Source organism: Canis aureus, chromosome 31 (genome assembly GCF_053574225.1).
Source record: "Canis aureus isolate CA01 chromosome 31, VMU_Caureus_v.1.0, whole genome shotgun sequence".
Lineage (NCBI taxonomy): Eukaryota > Metazoa > Chordata > Mammalia > Carnivora > Canidae > Canis > Canis aureus.
Genome location: NC_135641.1, coordinates 24,101,769 through 24,120,191, shown reverse-complemented (window position 1 = coordinate 24,120,191; position 18,423 = coordinate 24,101,769). Strand labels below are relative to the sequence as shown.

At 46.7% G+C, this 18,423-nt stretch overlaps 1 protein-coding gene across 6 annotated transcripts in view; it reads right to left on the bottom strand.

Annotated features, from left to right (window-relative positions):
* Positions 1-18,423, bottom strand: part of ST6GAL1 (ST6 beta-galactoside alpha-2,6-sialyltransferase 1) — a 122,290-nt gene that overhangs the window by 69,315 nt on the left and 34,552 nt on the right. The gene's annotated exons all lie outside the window — the stretch shown is intronic.

Here is an 18,423-nt window from a genome sequence, read left to right as displayed (position 1 = left end):
GTGGGTCTGATGTAAAGAGCCTGTTGAATATGAGGCAACTGAGAACAGAAGCCATGTCTCCCTGCTCCCCAGTCTGAGTTAGGAGCCCCCCCCCCCATTGTGTCCCACAGCATCCCTCTCACAGTTTCTCTGTCCATCTCCTCCGCTAGGGTGTGACCTTCTGGAGCACAGAAACCATTCCAGACTTTTCTACCACGCTGCTAGGTCCAGGCTGGGTCCTGGGCAATGACTTCTGCAGACTCTGAATGCAAGAACTGTGAATGATTTACCTATAGAAGAATCACACTCTGCCTAAGAGAAAAATAGAGGTCGGGCCTGACTGAAAAGCCAAATCAAAACAAGTCCAGGAGAGGGCAACTGACCGCATTCAACCTGCCTCCCCCGTATTATAAACTAACAGTTTCGATGGAAAGGTCTAGATCACACGAGAAAAAAAAGTCAGTTACCACCAGGTGCGCGGGGTAGGAGCCTGGCATGAAGATTCATACCAAGACTGTGAAACTCTGCCCAGATATTTGCAGATGACGTAAAAGCAAGGGCGGAGAAGGTAGCGAGGCAGGCAACCATGACGGGCAGTGATGGAGAACTCGCTGGCTCAAGTACCTGAGTCAGCTGGTGCCAGATAAAGCCAGAACCTGGTCTGTATTATTAATTGGAATTTTTAGAGGAAAGGACTGGTTTAACAGAGAGGGACTTGGTTCTTCATTCCAGGTAGCCACTCACGGGGTAGTTGAACACAGCGGTCAATCCTGATGCCAATCAATACATCATCATAGGGGCGCCTGGGTGGTTCAGTGGGTTGGGCAGCTGACTCTTGATTTCAGCTCAGGTCATCATCTCGGGATCCTGGGGATCGAGCCCTGTGTTGGGTTCCATGCTCAGTGTGGAGTCTACTTAAGTAAGATTCTCTCTCTTCCTCTGCCCCTTCCCCCATCCACATATACTCTCTCTCTAGTAAATAAAAAAAAATCTTTAAAAAACTACAGCATCATAAATACCAACACCACTGACTTAACATGAATTATGTGCCAGGTGCTACGTGAGGCAGTTTGTCTCTCTCCAATTATTGTAAAGTAAATGCAAGTCACCCACATTCATAGATGAATATCTTTATAGGAAGACCCTTGCCCAAGGTCATGCATCCAGCTAGATCAAGGCTAGAATTCAAACCCAACTCCAAAGCCCATGTTTAGAGCACACAGAGGAAAGATCACCCCTACAAGTAAGGGTAGGGAAGGGAAAGGTTTCCTGTGAAGAAATAAGGCTGGACCTGGAAGGAGGTGTAGGATGGGGACACCTAGAACAGTACTGGAAGGACATCCAGGAGATCCTGACGGTGCCTGAGATCCTATGTGAGAAGAACCCTGCCGTCATGCCACTATTTTTCCAATAGCAAATGCTACCTGATGAGCATTTGGGGATTCCAACTTTTATTCATCACAGAGAAAGTCGAATACGTACAGGAAGACTTCAGTCGTTAGCTCTTCATCAAAAGCTCAAGCATTCTGCACTACCGCTTCCTATCAAATCATCACCGTTAGGAACATAGTGCACAGGGCCTAAATGTTCTCTGTGGCCTACCGCACACCATCACAATTAGAAATGACCTCAGTGGACAGTCAGGTTGTCCAACCTGCCCCCTGATGAACGAACTCCCCCCTCAATAGCAACAACAAATGCCTGGTCAGTGAGCACCTTCGTCCGTACCTGTAATAATGATAATAATGATAATCTCTTCTTCCAAGGCAGCCCAGCCACAGGTAGCCAAACATTAATTCTGAAAAACCTTTTATTTACATTGGATTGCAGTCCTCCCCGTACCCCTTACCTTCCACCTGCTTCTAATTCTACTCTCTAGAGGAAAACACATGTCTGTTCTTTTTTCCATAGGCCAATCCTTTAAGACCGTTACACTCCCCTAAACCTTCTCTTATTCAGGCTAAAGATTCCCCTTCTTTGAGCCATTCCTTCAATAACATGGCCTCTGAACTCTTCACCTTTCCACTTACTCATCTTTGGACTCATTCTCATTTGTTCACATCACTCTGACTAGAACTCAACAACTTCCAGGTGTGACCCAACTAGTATAGAACAGGAAGCTGACTATACCAATGCAAATGTTAAAAATTTCTGGTTAGTTTTTAGCAGTCTTATGCTAATGACTCTCAGTTGAGTACTACTGAAATCAAGCTCACTCGCCTTTTTTCCAAGCCCTCCTCTCTAGCCACACCCAGCTGGGCTGCCTTACTGGTACCTTCGGTATTTGGAGCTCACATTTATTCTGGTGCATTCTTTCTTTCACACTTAGTCCCTCTCTTAGCCTGTGGACCTTATTCAGAACTTTGACCCTGGCACATACAGCATTTGCTACCACAAATGATGGCTGGAAATCATCCATAAATCAGTGAGCCTTCTCTGTGTATTCGTATAAAGCACAAGTTAAGAGCTGAAGACAGGCATTATCTCCTGACACAAATGAGCATTCGTTAGTGATGATAATAGAAGCAGCACATCTGCGCCAACTGAAACACCATCCAATCCACATCTTCCATGTTGTTCCTCAGAAGGTAAACCCTCAGTTAATGAGGATACAAAGATGTCCACTGTCTGATAGAAGAGTTCTAAGTTAACGATCATAATAATCGGCGTATCTTTTGATATGACATCACACGTCTGCCCTTGAGGGGTAAGGATACTTGGGATGGTCTTTAAAATATAGACTATGGGACCAGACACAAGTTTCATGGTACAGACGCCACAAGGAGCAGCTAAACTAAGGCACAAGAGGTGGCACGGGACTGCCAACTGGGAAAGACATTATCATTTGCAATAAGATATTACGAATCGAGAGGAGCTATCATTTCCAATATGTGCCCCAAATTGAAAAGTCTCAAGTCATGGAACCCTATGCCTCATGTTCCAGAGTGAGGAGAAGCATGGGGATAGACTTAATAATTTGTAATGCCTTGAAGTATACAGTTATCATTTATCAAGTAGTACCACATGCTGTGCATGGACATAGGACATTTCAGTCATTGCCTGATGCTCATGGTTCATAATTATGCCTTTTGAAAATTTAAATTCTATTTCTCTCTCCCTTGATTCTTCCCAGTCTCTAGACTTCCAATAGCACTTCTGCAAAAATATTTACGAGTTTTCTCAGGGCCCTAGTAATTCATTCAACCACCCCTCTGATAAATATTTCTCAACATTTTCCTGACAATAAGACTGGGCACTAGGAACTCTGGCCGACTTCAAATAGAAGTTTCTTGGTCTCTTTTTAGCCACAGGCTTCAATTTTCTTTTCCTGGGGCTTGTTCTAGCCTCTCTCCTCTTTGTTGGCTGTGAGACCTTGGGTAGGTTACAGAAAAGACTGATTCAATGCCCTTCACCTAATAAGGATAGATGAAAGGTGCACACAGGCCTAGCATAGCTCCAGGCACATCGGATACTTAATAAATATTAGAGATTTCTTCTTTCTTTCATTCTTTTCTATGCAGCCTGCCAAGCTGTCTCTTTTCAGAGAAGATAGGAGTAAAAGAGGAAGGAGTCCTCCTCTCTCCCAGGACATCTCTGAACTTTATGGCATTTGCCACCACCAGGGAATTAAGCCGACATGCTTTGCATATCACATTTTTAAAAGGAAGAAAAAGCAGACAGACTTTGGCTCTGGATATATTTCAAGTCATGGTTCTTTTCCTGACACTATTCTTTTTATAAAATCCACAGGAAGCAAACTCATAACATTAAAATCCAACTCCCAGGGCAGCCCAGGTGGCTTAGCAGTTTAGCGCCACCTTCAGTCCAGAGCCTGATCCTGGAGACCAGGGATGGAGTCCCACATCGGGCTCCCTGCATGGAGCCTGCTTCTCCCTCTGCCTTTGTCTCTGCCTCTCTCTCTCTCTCTCTCTCTCTCTCTGTCTCATGAAAAAAAATCTTTTTTAAAAAATAATAAATAAATAAATAAAATCAACTCCCAGAGAGGTGGTACAACTTGGTATGAGAGGAAGCTGGCTCAATGCCAGGCTCTGCCCAACAGTCAAGAGATCTGCCACCCTTAGCCAACCCTTTTGTTCCTCTTATTTCCCTGGAATTACTATCAGCGTTGGCCTGAATGTATGTATCCACCTCCCCCGCAACACTGGAATTCATATGTTGAAATCATAACCCCCAGAGGCAAAGGTATTAGGAGGTGATGAGGTCCTGAGGGTGAAGTCTTCATGAATGGGATTGGTATGCTTATAAAAGAGGCCCCAAGAGCTCCACTGTCCCCTCTGATGCATGAGGACACAGAGAGAAGGCACCAGCTCCCAACCAGGAAGTGAGCGCTCACTGGAATGTCACGGTGCTGGCGCCTTGAGCTCAGACTTCCCGTCTCCAGGAACTGGGAAAAATAAATTTCTGTTGCTTAAGCTGGTATTTTGTTATAGCAGCCTGAATGGACAAAGACCCACCATATCCTTCACATCCATGTAAAACTGTTAACTTGTCATTCTAGTTACTCAACTGAGTCACCTGAAGATTTACCTCTTAAAAACACAGCCCCTGTGCAGTAAAGGAACCCAAAGTATAACCAAAGAGTGGGCTGCTCGAAGTGCTAAGACCTGTGTAGCTTAGAGGAGAGAAATGCCATGAACCAACACTCAGTGGGACACTCCTGTTATTTTGTTGTTGCTGTGGACACAGTGACTGGTCAGGAAGGTCTATAGTTGTTTCTACTGTATTCAAAAACTATTTACTATGGACCCACTGTGGGCCAGGCAGGGTGCTGGGGGTGGGGCTCAGATTGAGTAGCGGCTCTCTGGCAGGGACAAGATATAATCTGGACCATGTTCTTTCAGTCTGGATGGTATTAGCTTACTGTGTGTCACTTCCCCACCCACACCCAAAAGACTGGTTTATTTTATTTTATTTTTTTTTTTTAAGACTGGTTTTTAGAGCTAAAAGCAAGTCCTTCAAACAAATCACTTCCTCATGCCACCACCTAATCTCGCCTTCCCCATCACAGGGCTTCTTGAGTTACTTACGCTTCCCCACTTTCTACTTGTTCCTCAAATAATTGAAGTTGGCACAGATCATCCAACTAAGGTTGCATTTCTAATCGCAAAATCTGAAGATCCCTCTCCAGGCCTCGTGAGGCCTCTCTGGGTCTCCTTCTTCAAACTCCCTCCTATTAAAGTCTAACAGGAGGGACACCTGGGTGGCTCAGTGGTTGAGTGTCTGCCTTTGGCTCCTCCCTCTATGTCTCTGCCTCTTTCTGTGTGGCTCTCATAAAAAAATAAAATCTTTAAAACTATAAAATAATAAAATAAAGTCTAACAAGCATACTTCCCGTTTCCCTCCTCCCTTTCCATCTCTGTATCCTCTGGTGGCCAGCTTCCAGAGCAGCCCTGACATCACCAGGGAAGCCAGCCTCAGCAAGAGCTCCGCTCACTCCCTACTGCCTTACACAGAGGCAGGTCCTGCATCCCTGTGGGCCACCCCCATTCTGGCATCTCCCTCAGACACCAGACCACATCTTTTTAAAAATATTTTTCAACTGAACACCTGTCCAGAATCTTTGGACTCTACACTGACTCATTTTCTTAAATGCACAAGCCACGATGTCCTCAGCAAAAATCTTAGTGCTTAGGACACAAGAGTGAATAAACCAGATGAAGATCACTGCCCTTAAGAGGGCAGAGTGAAACACTAAAAAACCCATAAATGTAATAAATTATTTAGTTTCTCAGAGGATACTAAGTGCTATGGGAAACAAAGTAGAGCAGAGCAGGGAAGGGGAGGATCAGAAGTGCTGGGATGAGGCAAGTTTCCAGGTTTAAAAGGTCAGAAGAAGCCTCACTGAGAAGAGAACATTCCAGCAAATTATAGCTAGTGAAGGAGTAAGCCCCACAATATCTCAGGAAGAGCATTTGAGACAGAGGCCCGAGGCAGGAGTGCCTGGGTGTGTACAGGCCAGAAGGCAAGGTACAAGCGAAGGGGACAGACAGAGGGGATCCCAGAGGGACAGAGACAACTGGGTGGGGGTGGGGGTGGAAGAGATGAGCTAGTACCTTACAGCTCATGGTAAGGACTCTGGCTGTTATTCTGAGTAAAAGTAAGAGCCACTGCAAGGGTTTGGCAAAAGAACAATGTGGTTAGACTCAATGTTGCCAGGATTGCTCAGGCTGCCATGTCGGGACAGGGAGAGGGGTCAAGGGTAAAATCAGGCAGAGCATCAGGAGATCACTGGAGAGATCCCAGTGCCAGATGCCTACAGCCTGGAGTGGGAAGTTGCAGTGGGGGGTGGTGAGAAGGAATGTGTTTCAGGTGTGCTTTGAAACTCAAGTTCGATGGCTTGGGTGCGGGTGTGAGAGAAAAGTCAAGGGTGATTCCAAGGTTTGGGGCCAAAGCAGCCGGAATGATGGTGCTACTCTGAGGAGAAAAGGGGAGAGAAGTGAAGAGCAGAAGTTCAGTTGGGGTTCAGTCTGAGTTTGAGATCAGACTGTCAAGTGGCGTGTAAATAGGCAGCCTGATGGCAAGTCAAAGGTCTGGAGAAAAGTCCAGGCTGGAGGTGTAAATGTGGGAGCTATGGGCAGTGAAGGCCTCTGGAGGCTCTGGAGCAGTTGGTCGAGTCGTCCTAGGGTGTTTGCTCTGAAGCAAGAGTTCCTGGGTTTAAACCTGACTCTAGTACTTTTCAGCTGTGTGATCTTAAATGAGCTCAAATGCTCTGAGGATGTCTCCTCCTCTGTAAAATGGGAAAAATGAAAGTATCTACCTCATTGGGGTTTTATGGATGAAAAACAAGCAATTCATGTTAACTACCCCACACACAGTAATCGGCACACAATAAATGTTGGCAGTTAAAACTCTCACTGTCCCTCTCTCCAGCTCTTACTGTCTTGCTAAGTCTAGTATCTTCGACTTTTCCTTCTTTCTTACCCCATAGTCAACCCATTCCTCTCCCCAAGTGCTCCTGGATCACGTGTTCATCCTGCTACCTCACTGCCCCTAGAATGAGCCCTTAAACGGTACTGAATCTAAATAAGAAACAAAGTTCTATTTCTATTCTTAAAACATTTCTTAAATCTGTCTCCATCTCTCTTTTCTCATTTCTCATCTGAGCTCCCAAGAAATTTTACTAAACTTCAATTATAGCTCAAAATATAATTTTAATTTGCGTGCATGTCTCTCTTCCCTTAAAACCATAAGCATTTCAACCACCAAGTCATAATTAGCTCCATATCCCTAGTGCCTTGTGTCCAGTGCACAGACCGTGGTAAGTGTCCATCAGTTGATCAAATGACAAAAAACAATTTTATTGGCCACTCTTACCTGCTAAACACAGAAATTAAAATAAAATCACCACCACTTCCACATAAACTACAGTCCCTGCCTGTAAGGAGTTTTGAGAGGTAAACTTGGTACACCTGAGGCAGAAAATAAAACAGCTGAATAAATGGAATGAGACCACTATAATGAAAGGGCAAGCTGTACAATACTGACTTTAAAAAAAGAAAAAGAAAGAAAGAAAGAAAGAAAGAAAGAAAGAAAGAAAGAAAGAAAGAAAGAAAGAAAGAAAGAAAGAAAGAAAGAAAGAAAAAATACTGACTTTACATAAGGAACTCCAAGAAAAAGATACCATCTTGGCTAGATTAGAAATGAAGATAGACAGTAGTATTGGAATGGCTGGCTATGGCCTGAAGCCTTCAAAAAGGAATGATGGGAGCAAGGTTTTTAAACAGAAGGTGGGGACGGGAGGCTGGCCAGTGGGGCTTCGTCAGGGGTCAGAGAGATAATAGGAGAACAAAGTGGCAGTGTGTGAGAGCACTAACCTCAAGATGGAAGTCAAAGAAGCTGCTGGGAAAAAAGACGGCCAATAGGCAGTCAAAAAGGGGAGTGTGGTGGAGGACCCTCCATCTTGACATGAGTATGTACGTGATGTAGAGCCAAAAAGTAAAATCTGTTCAAGGAAAACAGCTTGAGTTGAAGAAAGCACTCAAATTCCCTCACCTTTCTTGGGGGATTTTTGTTTCTCTAACACATCTATAGATGTGTTATAGTATATAGTATAGTATATAGATCTATATACTAGAAGAAGCCATCTCCTGGTGTTTGGCAGACAAACTTGGGGGCTCAGATGGTCTCCTTATTCAAGTTAATACACACAGGTATCCTTTGGTTTCAAGCTCCAGGTTGATTTTTTTTTTTAAAGATTTTATTTATTTGAGAGAGAGAGAAGCAGACTCCCTGCTGAACAGAGAGCCTGACTCAGGGCCCAATCCCAGGACTCCAAGATCACAACCCGAGCCAAAGGCAGTTGCTCAACCAACTGAGCCACCCAGGTACTCCACTGCAGACTGATTAAATGATGCACAACTCATGCTCTCTTGCTCTCATTTCATCTTCCAGCTGTCATCCCTCATGAGAAGTCAGATTTCTGGCCCTCAACATCCTTGCCTCAGAGCCCACCAAGGTGTAGACACATACTCTCCAACAACCTTGGCAGGGATGGAGTCTTCCTGAGGGTCACAAGGGACTGGAAATCTTGCTGTGCTGCCATCACCAAGACATGACTAGAGGAAGATCATGGTTATCCACATTCACAAACATTAGGGATAACTTCAAACGTGAATGTAGGAGTCAGTTATCCTTTTGATGCATTCTGAATGTAGCTTTGTGCTCTATCACCAGTTTGGGGAACCTATCCCTAACTTTCCTCCTCATCGAGAGAAGCAAAACTTATCATTCCAATGAGACAAAATGTTATAAGCATAATAAGTTCTAATTTGTGCATCACACATAGGTCTGAAGCCCCAGCCCATTTCTTACTAGCTCTGTCACCTAGGGCAACTGGGCTGAATTCTCTGAGCCTTGTTTATTCAACTGTAAAAGAGCGACAGTGTTACCTATATCACAAGGCTGCTGCAAGGATTAAATAAGAGTAGATAATATAAAGCACCAACACACAACCAGGGTGTAAAGTGGCAGCACTTATCATGGATCTTAGAAATGAAAGTATCCACAGCAATTATTCGGTAGGTTTCCATCAGCTTTCAAGCAAGGTCGTTTAGATGTTCTTGATCTCTAGGAAAGCCATCACCAAATTTTGTCATCAAGACTGAGGTTGAAAACGGGATAGAGGTCAAGCTTTTCTCCAGGCTCTGAAGGGACAATATTCCCTATGTTCTATAATTTATATGCCCATAAGATGGGCCTTAAGAACTTAAAAATAAAGGCAAGACCCAGACATACAAGAAGAGCGAGACATTGGCTCACCACCAATCCCCAAGGAAAATGTGTCCTCATGGCCAGGGAATGAGAGTCTGGAGACTCAGAAGCTACAGAGGAAAGTGCAGTACAGGCTTCCTGAGACACAAAGCAGGGAGTGATGGCCCTGAAATACCTACTCACCATCTCTGCCATGCCTACCTTCCGGCTTTCCCTGCCGGAGTTGGGATCCCTCCAGACTGCGCATAGCTGCACCACTCCACCTCCACCGGAATATCAAAATGCCAAACCCATGAACAGCTCCTCAGTGCATGCATTCACGGGACAGACACTGACCGAGCACTGGGTCCTCTCGACCAGCACACCTGACACATGGTGTCACAGACTGCTTGATCACGAACAATAGGGACCTTTGTAGGCAGCTCATTCCACTGGCAGGTAGTTCTGAGTTTAGAGTTTCAGAATGCAGACTCCCTGATCCTGGATCTACTTCCCTTAACTTCTATCTTCAAGATCTAGTTGTAGGACTAATGAGCTTTTAAAAGATGAAACGCTTTTCACAGTAAGATGTCCTTTCAATCAGTTCAGGTCATAATACTCACAGCCAGTGTTTATTGAGGGCCAACCCAGTGCCACACTTTATAGGCAGGAACTTACAATACTATGTTTCCTAAACCTGTCCAATCCTGACATCATCCTGGGTACCTGTTACAGCCTCTGCTCCCCACGCCTGCCGCCTGCCCCCTGCCAATAAAGTGGGCTGAATCAAAATCTGATACAGAGCCTGGGAACTGCTCCTTCAGCAAGAGCCCCTGGCGATTCTTAGGATCATGCAGATTAGAGACTGGTGATGTAGTGGATCAGATGTAGGACACCTGAGTCCACTATCTGATTCTATCATTTACTCACAGTGGGACCTTAGGCAGCTTGTGGAGCCTCTCTGAACCTCAAAGATCCGTGATTTCAGAAGGATAACAGCATGTATCTGCAGGGTATTCAGAGGAATAAATTAGATGTCTTAGTACACAACCTCTCCATAGTGGCATCATCACTTGTCCTAATGACCCTATAAAATTGCAACCCTCATAGACCTAGAGGGCATTATGCTAAGTGAAATAAGTCAGTTGGAGAAAGATCAATACCATACAACTTCACTCATATGAGGAATTTAAGAAACAGAACAAAACAAAAAAAGAAACAAACTAAGAAGCAGACTCTTAACCACAGAGAACAAGCTGATGGTTATCAGAGGGGAGGTGGGTGGGAGATGGGGGAAATAGGTGGAGGGGATTAAGAGTACACTTATGGTATTGAGCCCTGAGTAATGTAAAGAACTGTTGAATCACTATAAACCTGAAACTAATAATACTATGTTAACAGTAGTGGAAGTAAAATTTTTTAAAAATTTAAAATTAAAAAATAAAAATAGCAACCCTAGTATTTTTGCTCAGTGCTACACAATTCGCAGTTAAAGTATCTGCGATCAGAATTTAAACTCAGATCTTAACCATGGTTAAAGCCTAAGTGCCTACATCCAGCAGTGGGGGAAGGAGGAAGTAAACAGGCGGGAGGCCTAGGGGCACAGAATGACCTACATATCCAGGTCTGGCTCCAAATTCTTGCTTGGATCCAGCTCATACTGCATCCTCAGGAGCAGCCATCAGGCAGGAGCTCTGGCCAGCAAGATGCCCCTGGCATCACAGGAAGGAAATAAAGTTTGCCTTGTACTTCCTCCTGCCTCTGCTTCTGCTCCTCTCCTGAGTAGCGCCCCCATTCCTCTTCCTTTTGGGACCATTCAGAATCCCTACTCTTGCTCCAGGTCTATACCCACCCAGCCCTAAGGAGCTCCGCTCCTGGGAGGCAGGCTGGGTGTAGAGTTTGAGAGGCTGGCCTGAGGAACAGGGCAGGCTATGCTTGACTCCACAACTTTGAGGTTTTGTAATGTCTCTTCACCCCTGGGAGACCCTCTCTCTGCTGCAGGGCTCATCTGCAATAGTGCTCTCAGCACAGTACCTGGCTCATCTGTCAATCAATAGCACCTGAGACCTTGTACTTAAAGTGGAGCCACCTGCGACTCACACTTTAGCACATAATTCATTAATGAGCCCCCATTCATTTGCTCGCACAAATATGCACCAAGTACAGGTGAGAGATAAACGGTCCAGCCCCAGCCCCTTCGGCCCTTAGAGGAAGAGAAAGACCCATAAAATGGTGGGTGTAAACCCGTGTAAGGCATTCAGAACTAAAGGCTAGGCTGGTACCAACTCCACTAGAGCAAGTCAGGAAAGGTAACATGCCTCCTGGGTTCCGAAGGGTGAATAGGAGTTTAACAGGCAGAAAAAGGCATACTTAACAGAACAGTAGCCCAAAGGTTTAGCCATGAAATAGGGCCCATAGTAGCCAGAGAATGGTGAGAAGTTATGAGAGGTGAGGGTATGAGGGCTGCAGTGATGGGAAATGAGATTCAACAGGATTATCTGCTCCAGACAAGTATTTCTAAGTCCCAATTCATCCTGCAAGAAACTGGGACTGGTGGAGGTTTTCTAAGCACGTGATATTATTTTCTCTAAATTTAGTGTTGAGCTCCTGCCACTAAAAAGGGCTTTGATGGGGTGTGAAGAGAAGCCATTTCCACTGATAGAGAAAGTGCCAGAGACCATCTTTTATCACCCCCGGCCTGTCCTTCAGTCCCACCAACCGCTGACCCAGCAGATCCCAAACTCCAGTCAGGTCCCCCCAGGAACACTCAGCTCCAGAAATCAGATTTCCATGTTTGCAGAGCGATGGGAGGAGAGGAGGGTAAGAGACCCAGCGGGGACGGGCTGCAGGTGTAACGCAGGTGAGCGGGAAGATGTCCTTCCGTGTGTGGTGGCCCTCGGCCTCCTGAAAGGAGCACGACAGACCAGCCGCCACCCCGTCCTGCCTGCGTGGCCTCGCGTCCTTCCCTCGAGCTCTCTGAGGCTGTTTGCTCATCCAGTAAGTGGAGATCAGCCCCGCTTCGAGAACATTCTGAGGGTCTGTCTCCAGGGGCCAGCACAGCATCCTCTGTGAGCAACGAGGGACCCTCCGGACATTACTACACTGAGTAACAGCCCCGCATTACCTTGTGGAGGAGGGGGACGGGGATGGGGGCGCAGGATGGGGCCAGGCTGCGCCAGTTCCTAGAGGCCGACCGTCCTCCCGGCTGCTTCCCGGCCTCCTGGGCCGCTGGCTGCTTCTTTGCCACCTAAGCCGGGGCCCTGGAGAGCTGTGGGCTTGCAGCCGGGGGCTCACGGGCTCACATGACAACCTGGCAGGGCGCAGCTGTTCCTGGCACCGACCTGAATAATACAGGCCTTTTTCCGCAAACTCTGGCAAACAGTCTGAAGTGACAGGTGAAAACACTGGGCCCCAACTCTCACCCTCACCGGGGCTGAGGGCAGAAGAGGCCAAAATACCTCGCCTCTATCTGGGAAGTGAATCAGAGCTCGGTGGCCCGGTGGCAGCTGAAGGAAACTAGGGGTGATAGATGCCAAGAGAGGGAGGGGGAGGCGGGGTCGTCAAGCTCCACGCAGGACAAACTGCCCCTACTGCCCCAGGGCCGCCTCACTGGAAGGTTTCAGAACCCCAGGGGCACAGAGGGGGCCCTGTGACCTGCTGGCTGGGGAGGGAATGGGGCAATGGATTTCATCTCCACAGTTGCCAGAAATCACTGCAACCACCACAGGAGCCCCCCCTTTTTTTTTTAAGATTTTACTTATTTACTCATGAGAGACAGAGGCAGGAACCCTTATGAAGAGCCAGCCCTCACCCCTCCAGAGCAGGGGACAAGTGGGGGGGCTTAACGGGATTTCATCTCCTTTGTACTCTGGCAGCACCAAACTCGGTGCCTGGTAGCCAGGCACAGTCAGTCTAGAAAACAGAATAAAGGGCAGCCCGGGTGGCTCAGGTTTAGCGTCACCTCCAGCCCAGGGCCTGATCCTGGAGACCCGGGATTGAGTCCCACGTCGGGTCCCTGCGTGGAGCCTGCTTCTCCCTCTGCCTTTGCGTGTGTGTGTGTGTGTGTGTGTGTGTGTGTGTGTGTCTCATGAATAAATGAATAAAATCTTAAAAAAAAAAACCTGAGTAAAGCTGTGGTTGGAGGAAGAACCCAGGCTTTGGACACAGGAGCACCTGTCAGCAACTCTGCAGACTTAAGCAAGAGCTTGTTCCTCTGAGCCTCAGTCTCCTCATCAGGTAAATGGGATGATGACATGGACCTGGAAAGGTTCTTGTAAGAGTTAAAATGATGAATGTGAAAGCCCCTAAAATAGTGCTTGGTAGGTAGCAGGCACTCAATAAATGGACTTCTCAGACTGCAGTCTTCAAATATCTTAAGACCTTCAGTATCAACTGTTTCTAATTCTTCTGGAAGGGGGGATAATAAAAAGAAGCTATAAAACTGAAGATGATGAACCAAAGGAAAGTACGGGGATACCTCTAGGGTCACACCTGTGGTCTCAGAACTGTGTGTGTTGGGGATTGGAGTTGATTGGTGTTCTTCAAACCGTGCTCCAGGAACCCTAGAGAGTCCGTGGAGCCCCTGAGGGGCTGTCTTAGAGTGGGGAGAGAGAGACACGTGGACTCGTGTGGCTTCGGGAAGCTTCCCACAGAAGGCTTCCTTCTGAAGAAACAGTTCCACACTCCATCCTGAGCCTGTTGAAAGTCACTGCTTTGTCCAAGGTCACCAGTGTCCTAAAGACCAGTTTTCTCCAGGCTCCTAACCCAGGACTAGGGTAAGGCAACGGAGGCACCTGGAGTGCAATACTTAAGGAAGCCCACCCCCCTCGGGGTCATGTGAGGACAGGGTTGGCATCCAAGTGGGAATGCCTCCTGAAATTCAGCACCTGAGGCACCTGGCTTGCCTGGCTGCTACCAACCCTCAGTCCCCTTCTTGGGTATGTGGCACTTCTCTCTCTGGAAATCTCTCACCATTACCTTCTACACCACTGCCTTCTGTGGGTAGTGATCTGCTTTCTGGCTCCTCTCCTTCTTGGGCAAGAAGAATGGGCACTGGAGGGGAGAAAAGGAGCGTGGGAGGCAAGGAGAGGACACAGTGTGGGGAGGGGCTGTTGAGTCTGGTTGTGAACAAGCTGAGTGTGAGGGGTTCGCTGAGGTGCAAGAGGCGGGTGGGCAGGGTAAGTCTGGCCCCCAAGAGAAGCTGGAACAGAGAGATTTCTCTCACCTGAGAGAATCTTCTCTCCCATCTACTTCTCCCTTCCTCACCTCACTGACCCACCCAAGGTCAGGCCCACACCACCTGATCTTAGAGCCCTGAAGGAGCCTCCTGAACCATACCTGCCTCCCATCTTTCTCCACATCTCCACAAGCAAGACTATGCCCCAAGTCCAGCTCTGGACAATTATGCCCCCATCCCCTTGGAGACAAAAATGGCATCTTCCATGTTCACTAAGTCCTCACCCCCACCCCACCCTCAGGCCGCCAAGCAACACCCCACCATATGCAAATGCACCCTTAAATTGTAGGTGACCTAATGCACCATGACTCCCTGAATTCACCTGAGCCTCCTGTCCTGACTTTGCTCCTGCTCCTATCTTCCTCCAGGCACTCTCGCCGCTCACCCTAATTCTACCTGTGGAATCTTTGCACAGTAAACAACACGCCCACTCTCCTCTCTTTGCAGGTCCTGCATCCAGGTTTGCCAAAGCCCAGAGCTGTTTGCAGATATTGGAGAGTACACTTTCCTCTTTCTGCTCGGCCAGTATTTTCAAAATGTCAATATTGCAAAAGCAAGCAAGGCCCTTGCCTTGTCCTCAGTGAAGAGCCACTGGGTGGAAAGCAAACACCTGGCCTGCCCTGAGACCCATGGCTGCAGGCAGGCTACACTGAACAGCGGGTCTTCAGTAGGAAGCTTGTCGACCACAGAGAAACCGCCCTCTCCACTGTTTCTCTATTTCTATTCCCCCTTTGCACCTAGCCCGGCTGTGGGCTCCAGCGGGCACTTGGTAAATACTCAGTTAATTAATTAACGAGATCTGCGGGAAGCACAGAACTAAGTCCAGAAAATATAATTATGGAGCGATTTCCATACAAAAATAATTTTCTTGCCTTATCCATGTGAAGATGAACAACCCCTCCAATGATGAAAATGCTCTAAAACTGGATTGTAAATAAGTAAATAAATAAATAAAAATTTAAAAATTAAAAAAATAAAATAAATAAAACTGGATTGTGGTGATGGTTGCACAACTTTTACTAAAAGTCACTGAATTTACACACAAAGGAAGTTCATGAAATCTAAATTATACTTCAGTAAAGTTGTTTCAAAAAAGTCTGTGAGATTTGATGGTGGCAAACTATGCTCCGCTGAGTAATAAGCTGAGTCACAAGCACACTTAACAACAAAAACGCAACCAGGCCCTGTAAGGTGTGGCTCTGAGCTCAGCCTTAGCTCCCATGGGTCAGGATCAGCTGTCAACGGTGGGGTCTGGGGAACCTCCCAGAACAGTTGTGGTTTGTTGGGGTGGAGAGAACACCAGGGTGGCCAGGCTTCAGGTCAGTCTACAGTCAGGACACAGGGTCAAGTGAACTGATCCTATAGAACATTCTATGTGGGCTCCTCCGGTGGATTAGGCCTAAAGAATCTGACCCAGATCAGAATCACTCCCCCGAGGAAGTGTCCTCCGGCTCGCACAGTACCAGTGAACTTCCTCCACAGCAATCCCACAGGTCATGATGTCACACTCAGCTGTGCTATTATTTAATTAACATTTGTCTCTCTCTGTAGACCATATGCTACATGAGGTCAAGGATCTGGCTCGTAGGCTCCCAGGGCCTATTACAGAAGCAAGCGCATGGTAGAGGGTCATTTAGAAGTTAACTGAATGCTGAACGAGTGGATGGACACTCTTCACCTAGTGAATCAGGACAAGGGACACAAACCCATTTTCTTTCAGGGCAGCACTGCCATGCAGCTGATATTTAAGACTGGGAAGGGCCCCATGGAGAGGAGAAGAGGGGACCAATGTTCCCTAGGGCAATGCACCACACTGTCCCCACTTCAACTCACCACAATCTAGACACCAGATATGGTTATTGCCCTGTCAATAGGTAGAAATGGGGGTTTTACAACCAGAATCCATATCTGTCAGGCCAGGAAGGCCAAGTCACCTCTGGGGTGGGGAGTGCCCCTTTGGTGCAACCTCGAGGTTATTACTGCACAGGCAGGTGGCTGTGAGTCTGAGGGCCAATGAGGTTGCTACTTTTCCCAAGGTCGGGGCCTCTGCCCACAGTGTGCGTGAGCCAGTCCTGGGTGCACAGCAGGCTCATGGTACAGAATCATGTATTCACGAGACTGAGGTGCAGAGCCCGAGCCTCAGTCAGGCCTGGACAACGGCCCATGCCCAGTGCAGGCCTCCAAGGAACTCCCCTTTCTCCTGAGAAAGCACTTCCCATCTATTCTGTTTTCCACTGCCATCATGAAGTGCTGACGAGCCCCAGAGAACACCCATGCCATGCCCTCCCCCTCCCACTTGCTGCCAAAGGGAGAGCCTGAGGCCAGGCGTATACTGCACAAGGCGCACCCGTCCTCGCGGAGGGATAGTATAGCACACTGACGTTGGGGATGGACTTGGTGTCAGACCATCTGGGCTCAAGTCCCAACTTACTCACAGCTTACTAGCTATAAGACCTCCCAGACCCTAGTCTCCTCACGTGTCAAGTGGAGTATTAACAGTATTGACAACTCTTTGGGTTGTTGTGGGCATCAAATGAGTTAATACATATAAAGCACGTAGTACCTGGTACATAATAAATGCTATCGAACTGTTAGCTGCCATGATGATTTTTCCCAGCACATTAAAGCTGCCTCTCTATAAGTGAAAGAACAGAAGATGCTGAGCACAAGGAAGGCCTGAGGCCATGACAGATTCCCTTGGCATTTCAGGCCTCCAAACACTGAGAAAATAGCCATCCTGGCCTAACTCCAGAGGCTTCTTTATCTCAGCTGCCAGTAAGTACAGATGTTGGCATACTGGCACCAGGGAGGGACAGGGTGGAGAGAGAGAACTTACCTCACGGCACAGTAATAAAAAAAAATAATAATTAAAAAAATCAACACTCACAGGTTGTTTGCTCAAAGAAAAAAAAACCTCCCTGGAAAAATACACAGCTCTAAAAAATATCACTTTCCTGGAGACACTCAGAACAATGAAAAAGGATCTCCTGTAAGTGCCTAACTGGGTCAAAGGACAGAGAAGTGAGACAGAAATGAGTGAGACAGCTTCAAAAGCTGCTTCAGGACAGCTCCAGAAATGTGGGAGGGGGTGATGAGCATTAGGTCTTCTGGCTTCTCAGATTTAAAAAGTTCGGGCTGAGGTCTAGATTCATATGGCCAGACCCAAAGGAGCAGAAAGGGTAAGAGCCACACACCTAGCCATCAGAGAAATGCAAATTAAGGCCATAATGAGGGGTGCCTGGGTCAGTGGTTGAGCATCTGCCTTTGGCTCAATGCATGATCCCGGGGTCCTGGGATCGAGTCCTGCATCAGGCTCCACACAGGGAGCCTACTTCTTCCTCTGCCTATGTCTCTGCCTCTCATGAATAAAATCTTAAAAAAAAAAAAAAAAAAGACCATAATGAGACACCACTGCCTGCCAATCAGATGAGCTAACATAAAACTATGACCCTACCCAATGCTGGCAAGGGAGTGGATCTCTCCCACACTTCTGGTAGGAATGTTAAATGGTACAGGCACTCTAAAAAACAGTTTGGTGGTTTCTTAAAAAATTAAAAATATGCTTGCCACACAACTCAGCAATTGCGCAGCTCGGCATTTATCCCAGAAAAACAAAAATGTACGTCTACACAAAAACCTGTACAAAATTGTTCATAGCAGCTTTATTTGTAAGAGTCAAAAACTGGAAACACGCAAAACACCCTTCAAAAGGTCAATGGCGAAACTGGTGTACCCGTATCATGAAATACCACGCAGCAACAAAACTATCTCTCTATTTATTTATTTTATCTATTAACAGAGGTTTGGGTTGTCCCCAGTTTTTAGCTATTAAAATAAAGCTGAAAACAAAATAAAACAAAACAAACAAACAAAAAGCTGATTTAAGCATTTGTGAACATTTTTTTGTGAGGACCTATGAATTCTTTTTCCTGCATCATCACCTAAGAGTGCAATGGCTGGGTCTTATGGTAGGCATATGTTTAGCATTTTAAGAAGCT